This window comes from Stenella coeruleoalba (assembly GCF_951394435.1).
Source record: "Stenella coeruleoalba genome assembly, chromosome: 2".
In the NCBI taxonomy this organism is placed as follows: domain Eukaryota; kingdom Metazoa; phylum Chordata; class Mammalia; order Artiodactyla; family Delphinidae; genus Stenella; species Stenella coeruleoalba.
In genome coordinates, this window is record NC_137147.1 from 74,829,411 (window position 1) to 74,849,251 (window position 19,841).

General features: G+C 41.2%; 1 protein-coding gene across 8 annotated transcripts in view; it reads left to right on the forward strand.

Moving 5' to 3' along the window:
- SALL2 (spalt like transcription factor 2) overlaps positions 1-19,841 on the forward strand; it is an 802,697-nt gene that overhangs the window by 543,726 nt on the left and 239,130 nt on the right. For all 8 annotated transcript variants that reach the window (XR_013826964.1, XR_013826965.1, XR_013826966.1 and 5 more), the window contains one exon: positions 2,390-2,495. The gene's annotated coding sequence lies outside the window, so the exon portion shown is untranslated. The remainder of the gene's footprint in view (positions 1-2,389; positions 2,496-19,841) is intronic.

Sequence of the window (19,841 nt, forward strand, 5' to 3'; positions counted from 1 at the left end):
TATAATGGAAAAGAATCTGAAAAAGAATAGATACGTATGTATAACTGAATCACTTTGCTGTACACCTGAAACTAATACAACACTGTAAAGCAACTATACTTCAGTAAAAATTTTTTAAATATTTAAAAAATATTCTGAACACTTTTATCGATTTAAAGAATGGAGATGCTTTTATTTGTAAAGTGCCGTTATTCCATTTGTCTTTCATTTGATAAAATAACATAAAGAACACAAAGGCCTCAAAACTAAGGGGAGTATTCTAAGTTGGCAATACAGATGATTAGAAATATGCTTTTATTATATAATTTGTTCCTATCAAACAGAAAACTGCAAATCTAAAAATTCCCATGTTATTCCTACACCCCAGAGGTTGGCAAACAGTTTTTCTGTAAAGGGTCAAATAGTAAATAGTTCAGGTTTTGGAGTCATACAGTCTCTGTCGTGACTACTCAACTGTGCTCTTATAACACGAAGCATCCATGATCAATGCATAAATAAATGGACATGGCTGTTTTCCAATAAAACTTTATTTACAAACACAGGTGGCAGGCTGCTCTGCCCTGTGGGCTGTGCTTTGCCAATCCCTGCTATGCCAAAAGAATGTATCCATAAACTTCCAAAGATTTCTTTTTTTTAATAAATATTATCATATCCTTTTGAGGAGACTTAAAATAAAGAATACATTAATGGATAGAAAAGAAGAAGAAGGAAATTAGATGATCCTAATGCCTAAGATACATTGATGCTGAGTTTTCAAGGGTGAGACACACAGATATGGACGCTACCATTAAGGAACTCACAGAAGTAGTAGTGAAAACAGGTCTTAATCAAATAATCAAAGAAATAAGGGAAAACTGCAAATGTGAAAATGCAGAGGTCTATAATTCTAAAAATGCCCCCTGAGCTTCCTTTAGCTAGAGACTCTTGGACAGATGTATAAGAATGAATAGGCATTTACTATTTTTTTTACTCTGTTGAAGGGAGGAAAAAAATTTAGGAAAAGGAAAATAAATAAGAAATCACCTACAGTTGCTATGAAGGGGTCATATAGTAGGAAAAAGGTACTTTTAAGAAACTTAAGGACTTCCCTGGTGGTGCGGTGGTTAAGAATCCTCCTGCCAATGAATGGGGACATGGGTTCAAGCCCTGGTCCAGGAAGATCCCACATGCCATGGAGCAACTAAGCCTGTGCACCACAACTACTGAGCCTGCACTCTAGAGCCCATGAGCCACAACTACTGAGCCCACGTGCCACAACTACTGAGCCTGCGTGCCACAGCTACTGAAGCCCGTGCGCCTAGAGCACGTGCTCTGCCACAATAGAAGCCACCGCAATGAGAAGCCTGCGAACTGCAACAACGAGTAGCCCCCACTCACCACAACTAGAGAAAACCCGCACGCAGGAACAAAGACCCAACGCAGCCCAAAATTAATTAATTAATTTTAAAAAAAGAAACTTAAATAATACCAGTATTGAAGAGAGAGAGAGACAGAGAGGGAGAGAGATTAGGAGTACATTGTGAAATGAGGTTGGAGAGGTAACAAGATCCTAAGTTATGCAAGGTTTTGTAGGTCATATTAAGAAGTTTTGGGACTTCCCTGGTGGCACGGTGGTTAAGAATCCTCCTGCCAATGCAGGGGACACGGATTTGAGCCCTGGTCCAGGAAGATCCCACATGCCGTGGAGCAGCTAAGCCTGTGCACCACAACTAGTGAGGCTGCGCTCTAGAGCCTATGAGCCACAACTACTGAGCCCACACACCGTGACTGCTGAAGCCCGTGCACTCTAGGGCCTGTGTACCGCAACTACTGAGCCTGGCATGCGTGCTGCAACTGCTGAAGCCTGTGCACCTAGAGTCCGTGCTCCACAGCAAGAGAAGCCACCACAATGAGAAGCCTGTGCACCGCAACGAAGAGTAGCCCTGGCTTACCACAACTAGAGAAAGCCCGCGTGCAGTAATGAAGACACAATGCAGCCAAAAATAAAATAAATAAAAATTTTAAAAGAAGTTTCTCTTTATTCTAAGAGCAAATGGGGATCCAGGTGATTCACATGCTCAAATCTGCACTCTGACAAGATCATTCTCACTGTGGTACAGAGGACTACATTGAAGAATGATGGGGTGTGTCACATGCTGGGGAGCAAGGGACTAAAATGGATTTTTAATTAGGATGGTGGAGGTGAATTAGTGTGTGGGGTTTGTGACATCTTCTGGAGACCTTTAGGAAGCAAAGTCAACAGAACTGGGAGATAGACTGGATATAGTATTTCAAAAATGAATAACTATGAAACAAAACCCCCATGAGTCTTAATATACCCTAAGTTGAGGATAGCAGAAATTGCTATTTGCCTAAAGAATGCCCATTCTCTCCTATTTCTTACTAATAGAACCACAGTTTTGATGTGAGTGACAACATGCTGAGACTGAAAAAATACTGACATCCCAGACTCCTTTGCAGACGGGAGAAAGGTGGGGACATGGAATAACACTCTGGTCAGTGAAATGTAAGTAGCAGCTATTGGGTGGTTTTTCTGGAAATGATTGACATGGCCAGCATGTACTCATTTGCCCCTTGACCTTCTCTTTCTTTCTGCCTGGAATGTGTATAAAGTGGATGGATCTCTAGCAGTTTCTGCCAAGTATATAAACAAAAGTGACACTTTAAGAACAAGAGACAGAGAGCTAGAAGGAAACCCCTTGATTTTTTATAATATGATGACGGTAGTATACCAGCCCTGGACTGCATATGATACATATGACAGAGCTTCTTTACGTGAGAGGAAAGTAAACTCCACCTTGTTAAAAACATTATTATTTGAAGTTTTTGTAACTTGAAGCTGACCCAGTCTCTAACTAATATAGAAGATGTTCATTAAAAATACAATGCATCCGGCTTCCCTGGTGGCACAGTGGTTGAGAGTCCGCCTGCCGATGCAGGAGACACAGGTTCGTGCCCCGGTCTGGGAAGATCCCACATAACGCGGAGCGGCTGGACCCGTGAGCCATGGCCGCTGAGCCTGTGCGTCCGGAGCCTGTGCTCCGCAACGGGAGAGGCCACTACAGTGAGAGACCCGCGTACCGCAAAAAAAAAAATGCATCAGTGCATCAGAGTCTGATTGAGTAAGTGCCTAATAGCCCAGATCTTCAAGGTGCTGTAGGTGATTCTGATATAGGTGATGTTGGTGGTTGAAGCTCTGGAATGTGGGAACCGCAGTCCTACCAACCTTTCGTCTGCCCTCCCCCACCTTTTCCACCAAGCATCACATAAGTACAAATACACTTTCTCCACAAACACATTTTCAGTAGCATCAAAAATGTATCAAAAAAACTATTCTTACCAGAAGCAAGAATAAAATGGATGGAAAACTGTTATATATGTGATAATAGAAGTATCCACTTTCAAAACACAACATTTTAGGACCTGGTAGCTGAGAACATCTCTCACTTGTATGAGTTAAGCTTATGACTCCCTGATAAATTCCCATCTCTTTAATGGAGAAATTGAAGCTTGGAAATCACACAACTAACAAATGGGAGAATCAGATTCAGATCTTTGTCTCTACTACTCCAAAGATTCAGATCTTTGTATCTATTATTATACAACATTTTCACTTCTCAGCTTTAAAATGAAAAGTTTGGTTGAAAGAGTCCTAAGATCCTTTTTAACTCTAATGTCTGATGAATCTACTATTAGAATTAGAGAAATGCAAAAATCCTCTCATGCATCTCAAAGCCACCTAAGTCCTGAGGGGGCTGTACATATAACAGATGAGACCTTCTAATACTGACAAGTCCTTCCTCATCCTCCACAAGTGACCTGGTAAAATTAGAGCTTGAAGGGTCTTTAGGCTCATGAGTCCAAATCCTTTGTTTAAAGTGAGGAAACTGAAGGCTGCTACACCGATGGTGTGCTTAAGGACACAGAGCCAGGATGGGCAGAGCTGAAGCTGGTATTTCAGTTTCCCGTTCTAAATCTCATGCCCTTTACCCTAGTCTAACATGCTGCCCAAAACATCAGGAATTTGACAGGCCTCCCTTTCCTGTTGCCAGCTGTTTGTAGACTCTCCTTTGTGGGAAGACATAACCACCAAGTCTACACACTGTTGCGGCTTCTAAGAGGCAGCTCTGGCAGGGTTTGCGTTGGGGCTGCAGTTGCCTGGTGAGCACTGTGTATCCGTAGCACAGAGGTAAGTAGCAGTGTCTGCAGCCTGGGAAGCCGTGATGGACAGGGAACTGCCTTTGATGGAGTTGTCAAGCGTGACTCGCAGTCTTCCACTAAGCTTCTCTCTCTCATTTGAACGTATTAAAATCAGGTGGGCAAAGCCTCTCCTTGAATCCTGTCTGTACCAATGTAAGGCGTCTATAGCAGTTTTATAACTGCAGTTCATGGTGGCATTTTCACCCTCGTGGATGCTCAGGGCCTGAAGATTCTCTTCTCCTTGCTGGCTATTCACCCCTAGGCAGAAACACAAGGCCAGAGGCCAGGAGTCAGTCACTGCATTTTCACTCTCTAGTGTTTGCATTTCCTTCCATAATTTGGGGGTACATTTCCCAATTAACAAGAAGATTTTGCCCCTCTGTCTTGTGGGCTCGGAACTTTGGTCACCCTCTTCCCATCGCCAAGAGCCCCAACTCACTGGCCAGTTGAAGCCACAGAATCACCAAAGACACGGTCAGGAGTTTCTCCATTCTCCTTCCTTATTGGGATCACAGGAGACTCAGCTCCGGAGCCTGAAATGAAGCCAGGTTCCTCAGTCTAGTTCTTTTTTCTGGGTATATTTATCTAGTCCCTCTGGATCCCAGAGAGAGACTCAGGCTTCTTACCCAGCCAATCAGAGGGAGCTCAATCCTGTGCTTTTAATACAAACATGTTGATTTCAACCCAAGCAAGTCTGTGGAGAGAGGGTACTGCCATCTTGTGGTGGCAACATCATCCTGCTAATAGAGCCGGCTGTGGAAGGTGAAGCGTTAGAGCTGATACAGAAGAAATTACAAAGCTAGTCTATTCTTTGCCTTTATTACACTCCAGTTCTAGCCTAGAGTAAGAAGAGATACAGCTTAATTCATGTAAAACTCAATTAAGAAAGAATATTGATGCCTGGTATTTACAGAATACCTCTGAGGAGCACTGTTAGGTTTCTTACAATCACTTCTGGTATTTTATATATGAGCTTTCTTTTCTTTTTTCTAATTTGCCTAATGCTAGAATGAGATTGTATATAAGTCAGGGTTCTTATTGGTGAGTAACAGAAACTGACTCTGGCTGAATTAAGTAAAAAAGGAATAAGTTAATTAATATTGGGTTTGCCTCAGCATCTCCAATAGGGTCAAATAACTGGAGTCAAAAGCTATTGAGGGCTTCCCTGGTGGCGCAGTGGTTGAGAGTCTACCTGCCGATGTAGGGGACACGGGTTTGTGCCCCGGTCCAGGAGGATCCCACATGCTGCGGAGCGGCTGGGCCCATGAGCCATGGCCACTGAACCTGCGCATCCGGAGCCTGTGCTCCGCTACGGGAGAGGCCACAATAGTGAGAGGCCCGCGTACCGCAAAAAAAAAAAAGCTATTGAGTCAGTCTACCAAACATTTAAAGAAGAGTTAACACTGATCCTTCTTAAACTGTTCCAAAAAATTGCAGAGGAAGGAACATCTCAGTGCTATCTGCTTCATCACTTTGGTCTTATGATCCAGCAGATCCAAAAATGATGCTTGGAGTTTCCATGGCAAATAGGATGGAGACATGGGAAACACCAACAGGAAAATTGCAGCATAGTCCACTAGTATTGGGGGCGGGGGGGAATATATGCCCTTTTCTTTAAATATTGATTCTCCTTTTAAGAAACAGCTTCTGACTTGCTAATTGACCATGGCAAAGTCTGAATATCTAACTTAGGAAAAAACTAACTTAGTGACCATGCAGCCTGAACTTCCATCATGAACCAAGTGTTGTCCAACCTACATACCTGCACTGTTGATCATGCCCAGCAGCAATCTATCATCAGGTGGAAATGATATATAAGAGACGGGGCTGAGGCATCCCCAGAAGATCCAGGTAAGCTGAATGAGTAAGCACCTCAGATTCCTTTGACACAAACTCTTCTTGTTTTGTATACTCTCCCTTAACCATGTCTATAACCTTCTGGGGAGTTCCTTATAATCAGTTAATAAGGAACAAGAAAATCAAGCCTATTTTTCATATGGATTTGCACATTATTTTGGTACCACACAAAACTAGCACTATAGCCCACTGAAGGCTGAAGATGAAGGACAATCCCTCCACATCATCAGGTGATACCTTTTGGTTATTCATGTTCTCTAGAGTGAGAGATGGCCAGAGGTAGTGATCTACAGTGATTCTTGGGCAGTTGCTAATGATTTTTCTGGTAAGAGACTTGGATGGAACAAGATCGGAAGATTAGTGCTAAGGAAATCTAGGAAAGAGGTATCTGGATGGACCTCTCAGAATGGGCACAGACTGTCAAGATAATTATGCACTATGTGGAAACTGGCCAAGGGAAATGGAAGCTCTTAATAATGGACAAAACAATGCACTCTGTAGATGTGTCAATGTCTTTCCCCAGCCACCTCGATGCTTGATCAATGATCCCATGAGCAAAGTGGCCTTGCTAGCAGGAATGGAAGATATGCATGAAGTCAAAAACATTGATTTCCCCTTACCAAGTTTGACCTAGCTAATGGTGTTGCTCAGCGACTAATCTGCCAAACTCAGAGACTAATGCTGAGCCCCTGATATGGTGTCATTCCCCAGAGAGACTGCCCAGACACCTGATGACGAGTGGATTGCATTAGACATCTTCCATGATGGAGATGACTGAGATGTGTTCTCGCAGGAGTAGACACAGATACTTGCATATGGATTTGTCTTCTTGCTCATTGTACTCTGCCAGCATCATCCTTATAAACTCACAGAATGCCTAAGTTCATCAAGGGATTGCCCACAGTATTTCTTCTGAAGAAGAAGCTATTCTCACTGCACAAGATTACAGCAGTGGGCACATGCCCATGGGATTATTTATCTTACCTCATACCCCGTCACCCAGAAGTGGCCGGCCTGTTGAAATGTAGAATGGCTTATTGATTCCATTATAGCACCAGTTGGAAAACAACTCTGTAAGAAGATGGGATTCTGTCTTATATGATGTAATATATGCTTTATAGCAGAGACTATTATATGATGTTTTCTCCCCCATACCCAGAATGCATGAGTCCAGGAATCAAGGAAGTGGCTCTGGGAGTGGACGCTCTCATGATTATTACCAGTAACCTACTAGCAGTATTTTTGCTCCCAATGTTTGTAACTTGGAGCTGTATTTGTTTGGAGGTCTTACTCTCTGAGAGGAGAAAGGCTTTCACCAGGGGACACAGCAATAATTTCACTAAATTGGAAGATAAGACAGCCATGTGGCCATTTGGGCTACATATGTCTCACAGCAAGGAATAGAAAATGAGGTTACTATACTGACTGGAGTGATTGATACCAATTACCAAGGAGGAATTAGGTAGCTGCTACACAACAGATATAAAGAGGACTATGTCTGGAACCCAGGAGATTTCCTAGGGGAGCCTCTGGGAACTTCCAAGCCTGATACTAAACGTTAATGTTAAATTACAGCAAGCAATAAAAAGACAAGATTTTTGAGTACTCAGACCCTTTGAGAATGAAGATTTGGATCACACCACTAGGGAAGTAACCTAATCCACTGAGGTTATGGCTGAGGGCAGGGAAAATATAAACTGTGTAATAAAAGAAAGAAGCCATCCATGTCAATTGCAGTATCGTGACCAAATTGGGAATCAAAGAATGTAGTAGTTTTCTATATTTTCTTTTTGCTCTTTACATGTGTGTTCCTTTGTATACATTGCCATTTTCTTCTTTCTCCTCACCATAATTATTTTATATGCAGATTGTCAGAGATTAAGTTTACAATTTAGTCTGTGTATAACAGCATTTTCAGTGAAATTTCCTTTGAATTTTAGAAGTAATTAATACAGCCAGTGATCCGTAGTGACTGCTGGGATTATGGGTCTCCTCATTTGGGGGAAATGAGAACGTCTTCGCTTGTTCAAAGGACAGCTTTAGCTTGTTAGATAGAAACATAGAGTCATTTCACCGTTGTTTGGAAGTTCAAATGTATATGGAGGGGTGTGTAGGAAAGATCAGTAACCAGAAAGATGGGGCATGCCACTTATCAATTTATTGCCTTTCAATTAGAAATCCACCCTTCATGGATTCAGAGGGTGACTCTGGACATGGACCTTGTAAACATTTCTCCTTCGCCAGCTGGCATGATGTTAAGCTTTGTCAGTAGAGGGAACGGGAAGGACACTGCAGGAAGAAGCAGCATCTCTTCCAGGTCCTGGCATGTTTTCAACACTTCTTTTTTGTTTTTATTTTTGTTTTGCGGTGAGCGGGCCTCTTACTGCTATGGCCCCTCCCGCTGCGGAGCACAGGCTCCGGACGCACAGGCCCAGCGGCCATGGCTCACGGCCCCAGCCGCTCCACGACATGTGGGATCTTCCCGGACCGGGGCACGAACCCGCGTCCCCTGCATCGGCAGGCGGACTGTCAACCACTGCGCCACCAGGGAAGCCCTTCCACACTTCTTGTTCCTGCAGTGCTTGGCCATCCTGTTGGACACCAGTGATGCTCACCTCCAGCAACATTTAATGACAGCCCCCCAGGTGGTTTCTTGGCAGGTTTCACAAGCACCCAAGCAAATTCAGCAGCACTCCCTTGCCAGCTTCCTATAAATTGTGTTGGAACCCTGGGAGGTGTTCTTCTGCCTGTCAACCTTGTTCTCTGGCACCTCAGCAAACTTCCCCATCCAGCAGGCTGCAGCCACACACTCCCCAATGAAGCCTGAGTCATTGGCTTGGTAGGAGAAGGCGGTACAAATTACAATGTGTTAGTTTCCTCAGAACTCTGGCTTAGTCCTAGAGATAACAGCGTCTCTCTACCTATGCTATTCTTATGTTCTTTAGAGTTCTTTTTACTCACTAGTAAATAACTCCCTGTTATTAGTTAATAATTCTTTATATTAAACTTTCCTTGTTCAAATTGCTGTGATGTTTCTCCTGATTGCACTTGATTTGGGTAATATGGGTCCATGAAGTGCATGAGAGGAAAGGCATTAGCTGTAGAAAGATCAGCAACCACATGTCAGGAAACAGTATCCTCCTTTTCAGGAACTGTGCTTCAGTACGTGGTGATGAGCACACGTGGGGGTGGATGCTACGGCAGAGGAGATAAAGAGGAGGGACTGCACCACTTAAGCCTGGGGAGCCCCTCTGGGCCAAGAAAAGGATTTTTATGCCATTACATAGTTTTATTTCAAAAGTATTTTTCCATGTACTAATCTATAGAATAAATACACTTACTATTTTAAAAATTAATTTAGGCATTGTAGGTAATGAGAATTTCCTTGAACAAATTTTTGAGATTAATCTATAGCTAACTGACAACTGATGGCAACTGTATCTTGAGAGAGAAACTCAGTGTCAGTCTCTAGAGAGAGAATGCCCCACTGTGGCCAAATAGGGAACTTAGAAATATTTTCAGTAACTCTTAAGGGGTTTGTGCTCTGCTTCCTTTGTAAAACCAGTTACTGTGTCCCCCAGAGCACAGTAATACACCGCTGAGTCTTCCTCTTGAGCTGATGGTTTTTTCAGGTGGAAGGATGCCTCACCCTTGTTGAGGTCAGCCGTGAAACCTCTGATACTCTCTCTTGAGGTGTGTCTCAGGAGTAACTGGAGGTGTTGTTTGGGGTAGTGTACATACCAGAAGAGCACAGGACTCCCAGAATATGAGTAGTTGCACTTCACCTGCACTGGGGACCCTTCAAAGACGGAGATGTGGTCCTCAGGCTGAGTCACTGTCTGGGCTCTTCTTCCTCCTGTAACACCAATTCTGGATCAGGGATTGGATTGTCTTGCAGACAGAGGAGAATAGTTCGTTAAACTGATTCTAAATCAGAAGACCAGAGAAAGATAGAATAAAAAGAGACTTTACTCACTGAGTGTGAATATCATCACAAGCACTGAGATGAGGGTGGGCTTCATGTCTGAGCTGTGAGGAAACAGGAAGCTCCTTTCTGCAGGTTTTTCCTGGAAACAGTTCAGCCACATGGACACCCTGACAGAGCAGTGAGTGAGTTTACACTGGCATGCAAAGTAAAAACTCTTCCTCAAAGGGCTGGCTGCTTTCTGGCTTTCTATCAAGTTCAAGTTGTGTAGCATCTTCCTCTAGAGGCCCTATCTGATACTGCAGATAATCTCGGGCTTCAGGAGGCCTTCAGTTCTGAAACAGAATGGTGAGGGATTTCCTCCACAGTTAGTAAGACAAAGTGTAATGCTGTACTAAGTGAAGAAGCATGTTACCAGAAAGGTCCAGATAGAGATATCGACGGAACATAATAGAAAGTCCAAACATACAAATTATTTATGGAAATTTAGTTATCAAAAAATAGGGAAAAGATGGTATATTCAGTAAAATATGTCTTCATGAATGGAGAGTCATCTAGAGATCAGCAACTAAATTTGGATGCATACCTTAACATCAGCTATGAAATAAATTCCAAAGAGAGATAATTAATATTTTAAATAAAATGAAATCATATTTTTATAAATTTAGGATGGTCATGAATTTTCTAAACATGAGAGTCAGAAAGAAGAAGGGAAAATATTGATAGATCAGCCTTCACAGAAATTTAAGCTTCTGTACAAGTATGTTAATGAAATGTGTAAACATTACCATATCAAGGTATTTTCCATTCATCATCATTGATTCTGACCTTCCTCACACCAGGAATGGCCCTTTAGAATTTTAGTTCTACAGGTTTTTTTGACCTAAGAATAAGGCAATTCTAGAAAGATGGTAGATTTAAAATGTCCCTGATCCCCTGTGCTTAGCCAAGGAGCTTCTGTGGAAGCCAGCCATGCTGTGCCAACAGAGCTTAAGTGAGGTGTCCCATTGAGGCTCATATAGAAATCTGGGGTCAGTAGCAGGGAACTCCAGGATGAAGAGCAGAAAACAATAGGTTGTAGAGAAAGCTTGGCATGTACAGATCAATGGACATCTAAGTAGGAAACTAGTTGTTTGGGGAAAGCCTTTCCTCTAGCCCCCAAATAGCTGAGAAGAAAGTAACAGGTAGGCTGAGTCCCAGCTGTCCTTAACGAAGAGGAGTACAAGGAGATAGGAGAGCAAAGAGATTTCCTTCTAGTTTTTCAGCAAGGTACTGGCATTGTTGCTGAGACCAGTGCCCTACTGTCTGCTACATTGCTGATGACAGGTATAGAAATACCTAGGCTTTCCACGCTCACAACATTGCCTCCACTTAAAGTGCCCCAGTAATCAGACATGTCAGGAAGGAGTAAAGAAAGGGAAAGGACACCTCAGAGAAAAATAAGGGCTTCATCTGGGGAAAATATAGTCTGAAAAAATTATCAGAGTCAGTGACACAATTTCCCTAGCCAAAAATCAGGACACATAGTTTGACAGTGATCAAGAATTCATTTACAAGGAAGCTCTCACAAAGAAAGAATATCTCACTCAATGCATTGTTTATTTATTGAATCTCTTAGAAGAAAACATAGGAAAAATACTCTTTGACATAAATCACAGCAAGATCTTTAATGACCCACCTCCTAGACTAATGAAAATAAAAACAAAAATAAACAAATTGGACCTAATTAAACTTAAAAGCTTTTGCACAAAATCTGCAGATTCGGTGCCATGTGTATCAAAATTCCAATGACATTTTTTACAATTCTAAAATTCATATGGTATCGCAAAGGACCCCAAATAGCCAAAGTAATCTTGAGCAAGTAGAACAAAGTGGGAGGCATTTCAATTCCTGATTTCAAAATATAATACAGGGCTTCCCTGGTGGCGCGGTGGTTGAGAGTCCACCAGCCGATGCAAGGGACACGGGTTCATGCCCCAGTCCGGGAAGATCCCACATGCCGCAGAGCGGCTGGGCCCGTGAGCCATGGCCGCTGGGCCTGTGCATCCGGAGCCTGTGCTCCGCAAGGGGAGAGGACACAACAGTGAGAGGCCCGCGTACCGCAAATAAAAATAATAATAATACAAAACTTTTGTAATCAAAACAGTATGGTACTGGCATAAAAACAGACTTACAGGCCAATGGAACAGAAGACTCCGAATTATTATTTGTGATTTGATTCATATGATATGCTTAAAAAAACTGCCCTCCAAAATATTGTAAAAAGTTTACACACACAGAAGTCAAGCCTCCCGGAATTCAAAATTTCATAATTTCTAGTGGCAGAAAAATGAGTCATTCAAAATGTTGAGCCTGAATAGCTGCCTCAAAATAAACTAACAAACAAAAATTAAGAAAAATACAAAGCCTTAAACCTCAACCTCTCTACCCATGCACACACACACACGCGTGCGCAAATTTAAAGATTTAAAGACAAAATTAATCTGAGAAAAACTAAAGAAAATATGAGATAAAATTTTATCATTTTAGAGTGCTACAGATTTTTAAGCATGAAATATAACTCAGAGTCCATAAAAGAAATTTTTCAAAAATTTACTACCTACTATTTTTAAAATTCTGCCTGCCAAACAATCAAGACCATAAACAAAGTCAAAAAGGTTAATTAAACTTTTTTAAAAGACACGTATATGTGACAGTCTTATGACAACTTTCTTAACATAGAGAATGTTCTTTAAAATCTATATTTAAATGACTATAACACAGTAGGAGATGGGAAGATATATGAATAGACAATTTATACAAAAATATATAAATGACTTTGAAATGAAGCTCCATCTCATTCATAAATTTTAAATTATTGATTTTTGTAAAAAAAGCCTAACTGATAAGCAACAGTCCAGAACCTTAGTAATACACAAGGTTTGGGGAAAATAGATATTCTGCCTAATCATGACTATTGTGGTAAAACTTATCTAGAAGAAAATTTAGTTGAATCATATAGACTATGAGTATGCTACTTTCTTGAATAATAATTTTTTCCTTGAAGTGAATAGTTAATTATTACATTTTAAATTTTTCATTATTTTGGCTTACGTACTTATATGTGCTGTTGCTCAATTCATCAATGGCTAACTTCCAATTTTCTGCTGGGTTTGGGAAATGATCACTGCTTGTTACACAGGCACTGGTAGAGAACATGGGTAGTCTGCTGCTTATATATTTTCAGTCTTCCTATTTTCAGCCTTCACTCCCTGAATGCCCTCAAAACACACACAGCACCATCCACCCTAATTATTCAAGTGTAATTAATGCTTCAGGTTTCTAAACCCTTCCACAGGGGTACAGCACACTTCCAAGTGCTGCTTGTTTCTTCTTACATTGGCCCCAACTCTCATTGTTTATGTGACTTTACCTTGAAATTACTTTGGCCCTGGATGAGGAACTATTGATGTCAGACTCTTTTTTCAAAATCACTAATGAAGAGTTGGGTATGGGGAATATTCACTTCTTGTTCTTATTCTCTAGAAATTTGTATGAGTTTTGTATCAACCAGAGACTGAGGGACAAACCACCATAGACTGTGCCACAGAGTGGATCAAATGGAGAGACACTCAGCCTCCAGGCCCCTTGTTGCCACTCAAAGAGTTTGCGCTTAGTTACCCCTGCGGTTCCCATCACTGTGTCACTCAGAGCACAGTAGTACACAGCCGAATCTGAATCTTGGACTGAGGCTTTCTCCAAGTGGAAGGATTTTGATTCTTTGTGGTATGTGGCTTCAAAGTCTTTATTGGTTCTCTTCTCATTGTCCTTCATGGCTTTCAGAAGGACCTGTGGACCTTCTCCAGGATATTGAACATACCAGAAAGTAGTGGGGTACCCAGTGGTTGAATAAGTGCAATTTATGGTCAAGGCAGCCCCTTCTGGAAGAGTCATTTGGCCATCCATCTGGGTCACTGAGTCTTCACGGGTTTGTCCTGGGGAAAAATAAAAGAGTTGTGTATCAATTGGGGCATAAAGCTCTGGGATAAAATTATGATTAAAGGTTTTATTGACATAACAGAAGAAAGAATCCAAATTTTTAGAGGCATTTTGCTTACCAAGCACTAAGAGTATCACAGTCACTAAGCCTGGAGAAGAGTTCATCTCTAGAGTGTCTCCTGAATAATGTCCTTGACTCTTCACATGAAGAAATATTGAAGTCACTGTGAAGTGATAAACCTAAGCCTAGTTTCAGACAGGAAATGTGTTTGTGTTAGGAAACTGCACCCCCTGGTGGAAAGACACTGAAATGGGATGCACGTTTCCTGGTCTCCTCAAGTCAGAAAAATGTTATCCTTGACTTTATTCATGAGGTACATGCCAGTCTTCAGGTGGTGCTTGGAAATCTGATCAAGAGCTGTCATAACTTCGCAGGTCTGTTTTGCTCTTAGGACCCTGCCTGACATGGAAGTTCTTTAACAGAGCATCCCAGGTATTTCTGCAGCTGAGAAGATATCAGTTTTCTTAAGCACTTTATATAGTACTTTATATTCTCAGGTATCCATGGTGGGCCAGCCTATAATCCACTGAATGTAGAAAAGAATCTGAGGTTGATTACAGAGGACGTAATAAGAAGCCAAATCAGTACTGAGTGAATCTCTGTGTTTCAGCATTGTACCCCAATTTATAGAGCAACAGTGACTGACCTGTATTACATGCTCACTAAATATTTGTTATACCAAACAAAACTAATGAATCAAGGGTCACTGATTGAGGAATCACTACTACTTGAAATATAATATTTTATCGGTCCCAAAATAATATCTGTTTAATAAAATCTTTTCAGAGGAAAAAGCCACACTATCTTATCAATAGTCAAGGAATCCTGAATTTCAGAATCATTATAATGTGAAAACAAAAGAAATATCATAATTGAAATGATCAAATCCTTATAGAATGGTCTGAGATCAATGTCTTATTCTCCTACTATTTTCTTGACTCCAAGATAAAAGGGTTGGCCTATGTGAATCAGACAAGTACTAATCTTATACTCTTAGTGAATAACCTCAAGGATGCTCTCTGTTACCATCCATCTGCCATATTTTATTGCCAAACTTTAATCGAATAATTTTCCTCCACTGGGTTAAGAACTCTAAAGATGTGGATTTGTTTCAAAAGCCTCGAGCATGAGTTAGGACTCTCTTTTTTCCCAGCTTTTCAAATTATTAAAGACACAGCTGATATTCATACAACAGCTAATAAAAGAATCAATGTGTAAGTGATTTAAAATTACAGATTCTGGGATCCCACAACTAACTTCATGAATCATACTTTCCAGGATTGAGACCCACAACTGTTTAATTTTTTTTTTTCCCTTGGCCCTGCTGCACAGCTTGTAGGCTCTTAGGTCCCCACCCAGGGATTGAATCCGGGCTCTCAGCAGTGAAAGTGCGGAGTCCTAACCACTGGACTGCCAGGGAATTCCCACAAGTGTGTAATTTTTTAAAGTTCCCAGATGGTTTTGTTGCAGCCAGTCTGATGCCAGTTTATAAGATTTCATTTGTGATCAGTGTCCTAGACCGAGATGGTCATCAAAGATCAGGGAGTAGGACTTCCCTGGTGGCGCAGTGGTTGAGCGTCCGCCTGCCGATGCAGGGGACACGGGTTCGTGCCTTAGTCCGGGAAGATCCCACATGCCGCGGAGCGGCTGGGCCCGTGAGCCATGGCCGCTGGGCCTGTACGTCCGGAGCCTGTGCTCCACAACGACAGAGGCCACAACAATGAGAGGTCCGAGTAACGCAAAAAAAAAAAAAAGGTAAGATTTTTTGAGTTAAAAATTTTTAAGACTTTTAAAATGATTTTTATTGGAGTATAGTAGATTTACAATGTTGTGTTAGTTTCTGCTGTACAGCAGAGTGAATCAGTTATACATGTACATATATCCACTCTTTTTAGATTCTATTCCCATGTAAATCATTACACTCTTTTTTAGATTCTATTCCCATGTAAGTCTATTCCCATGTAAGTATTCAGTAGAGTTCCCTATGCTATACAGTAGGTTCTTATTAGTTATCTATTTTATATATAGTAGTGTTAAATGTCAATCCCAATCTCCCAATTTATTCCTCCTCCCCATTTCCCCCTTGGTAACCATAAGTTTGTTTTCTACATCTGTGACTCTACTTCCGTTTTGTAAATAGGTTCATTTGTACCATTTTTTTTAGATTGAACATATAAGCAATATCATATAATATTTATCTTTCTCTGTCTGACTTACTTCACTCAGTATGACAATCTCTAGGTCCATCCATGTTGCTGCAAATGGCATTATTTCATTCTTTTTTATGGCTGAGTAATGTTCCATTGTATGTATGTACCACATCTTCTTTATCTATTCCTCCATTGGTGAACATTTAGGTTGCTTCCATGTCCTGGCTATTGTAAATAGAGCTGCAATGAACACTGGGGTGCATATGTCTTCCTGATTTATGGTTTTCTCTGGATATATGCCCAGAAGTGAGATTGCTGGATCATATGATAGTTTTATTTTTAGTTTTTTAAGGAACCTCCATACTGTTCTCCATAGTAGCTGTATCAATTTACATTCCCACCAGCAGTGTAGGAGGGTTCCCTTTTCTCCACACCCTCACCAGCATTTATTGTTTGCAGATTTTTGGATGAAGGCCATTCTGATCAGTGTGAGGTGATACCTCATTGTAGTTTTTGTTTTGTTTTGTTTTTTGTGGTACGTGGGCCCCTCACTGTTGTGGCCTCTCCTGTTGTGGACCACAGGCTCTGGACGCGCAGGCTCAGCAGCCATGGCTCACGGGCCCAGCCGCTCCGTGGCATGTGGGATCTTCCTGGACCGGGGCACGAACCTGTGTCCCCTGCATCGGCAGGCGGATTCTCAACCACTGCCCCACCAGGGAAGCCCCCCTCATTGTAGTTTTGATCTGCATTTCCCTAATAATTAATGATGTTGAGCATCTTTTCATGTGCCTCTTGGCCATGTGTATGTCTTCTTTGGAGAAATGTCTATTGAGATCTTCCACCCATTTTTTTGACTGGGATGTTTGGTTTTTTGACATTGAGCTGCATGAGCTGTTTGTATATATTGGAGAATAAGCCCTTGTTTGTGCATTCATTGGCAAATATTTTCTCCCATTCTGTGGCTTGTCTTTTCATTTTGTTTACGGTTTCCTTTGCTGTGCAAAAGCTTTTAAGTTTCATTAGGTTTCACTTGTATATTTTTGGTTTTATTTTCATTACTCTAGGAGGTGGACCAAAAAAGGTCTTGCTGTGATTTATGTCAGAGAGTGTTCTGCCTATGTTTTCCTCTAAGAGTTTTATAGTATTTGGTCTTACATTTAGATCTTTATTTTCATGTATGGTGTTAGAGACTGTTCTAATTTCATCCTTTTACACGTAGCTGTCCAATTTTTCCAGCACCACTTAATGAAGGGACTGTAAGACATTCCTTTTAAGATTTCTACTCTACACAAGTGCTTTTGAAATGCAAATATAAGAGGCAGTTACAATACAAGATCACTTAGCAACCACCCATTACCATTCAAATTTTAAGACACTGAGAAAATGGGATTAGAGGTAGAAGGAGGAAATTTGAGGGAAGGAGTATTTGGGATTGTGTAACACTGATTGAAAAAGAGGGCCTGGAGGTTTCCAAAATGTGCCACATGATGGCAAAAATACTTTTGAAGGAGTGGTGCAGTGAAGGGCAAGAGCAGAGAAACAAGATAATTCATACTCTGCTTCTCACAATGTCCTTTTAAGAGCCACTAATTATTGATCTTTTTGTGGATAAGACTGATGGGAGGCAGGTAAAGCTTACATTATGGTAATCGAGCTGTTCCATGCTAGAGGTGTTAATAAGACAGAATTAGGATTAGCACAAAGTTTGTGACATATCAGGCACCTTAGAAAGTAAACAAGTGTACCATTAACTCAGCTAACAAAACTAAATTAAATGACTTCATTAAACGGTGTAAAACCGCATAATATTCAAAAAGAGGAAAATCACAGAGATTTCACAACCTTCCTTATTCAAAACAATACCTGTAATGTAATATATATTCAATAAATATTTAATGAACAAATTGAAAATCAAAAAATTCACGCATATTTTTACTAATTTTTGAATCAGATGTCTCTGAATTTCCTTAGTCAATTCTTCTAGCTCATTCTAATCACTAAATGGGCAAGGATTTTATGTGGCTATTTTTTGTCTTCAATAAAAAATTTGAACCCAGATTTTCAGGGATAAGGTTGTTTTTGATGAATGATAGCTCTAGACCTGGTCTACGAACCCAGAGAAATATGTTCTTAGAAGGAGTGTTTTCCCTCTAACCCTACACCTGTGCTGCCACAGCCCTAACCACTTCCTGTCTGTGAAGGCAATTCCCTGCCCTGGTCCCTATAGCAGGCAGATGTATCAAGCAGAGCCCTGGGTTTTGGTATACCTGCCTCCAACACGCCTCTCACTGTGCGCTCACTCAGTGCACAGAAATACACTGCAGAGTCCTCCAGCTGTGAAGCTGAGATGGCAAGTTTGATGGATTTGTTTGCCTTCTGGAAATTCAGTGAGTAGCGACCTTCTGTTGCATTTTGCTGGTTATAAGAGTCCTGACGAATAAGGAGAATCATCGCCCCACTGCTGGGCTGCTTGTACCAGTATAGACTATAAGTGAACTCATTTGTGTCATATATGCAATCCAGGGTCACAACCTCCTTCTCCTGGACTAATATTACTGGTTGGTCTTGAGTTACCTTCTGGGCAATACTGGATCCTAAAGAAAAAAAAAGCAGAATCAGAAGTTTAAGAATAAGTACTGTGGAACAAAGAAATTCTATTTTACACTCTACTGCCCCTTCTTCCCAGGGTGCCCATAAACCACCTGTTCCCCCAGTCCTTAGGTCCTAGAGGGGTACAATCCCACTGGGGCCATCCTTACCTAGCCACAGTGAAGCCATGACCACCTTCAGAAGGCTGGAGAGAAGCATGTTTGAGGTCTTCCTCTACATGGAAAGTGTCTTCTTCAATTTCAAGGCTCTGCAAGGTGAGGTGAGCCTGACAGGGTGAGGGAAGAATTGCTGAGCTATGTGTTGCTGCTGCCCCGCAACAGGAAACAGGGGTTTCCTGGAGGAGCAGGTTGATGTGGGTCATGTCAGCTTCTCTATGGACTAGGTGAGAGTCTCACTCAACCCAGACTTCCATTTGCATTAACCAGCTCTTCAACTGATAGCAATTACATCTGAAAATAAACACGAGGTAAATTTGTTATTGAAAGGGAGATTGATGATTCGACCAACTGCTGTGTTTAGTCGTTGCGTCTGCGATGGAACTTATTTTAAAATACTACATATAATGGATTATGGAAACAACCTAAGATGTAATGATCATGTATCCTTACACCTATGTATGCTTTTCTTTCACCTAAGGTAGAAATAAATCACTTTATGATAAGAAGGCAGATCTCTTTAGACTAATTACTGCAGCTTTTTCAACCTATATATTGATATAGCAATCAATATAATTATTCACCACAACATCTGTTTAGTTACCTATCTTGAGACCTAATAGCAGGAGAAAAGATAATCTCCCTTTGCAGAAGACTAGAATGAAGCTTGCAGACATGGAGTCCTGTCACAGAGGTCCCCTTCTCTTCTCTATTAGTTTTGACATCCCAGCTCTGTTCAGAAAGGCCAAAATAGATGCCAGAGTTTGGTCATTAGGTTATCAAACCGTTGAATTTATATTTTTCCCATTAACTCAATTGGGACCCTAAAAGAGCCACAAGAAGCCCCTATATTCTGTGCGCCCAGCTCTAAAGGGAATATATTGTAGGTGACATCATACACCTCC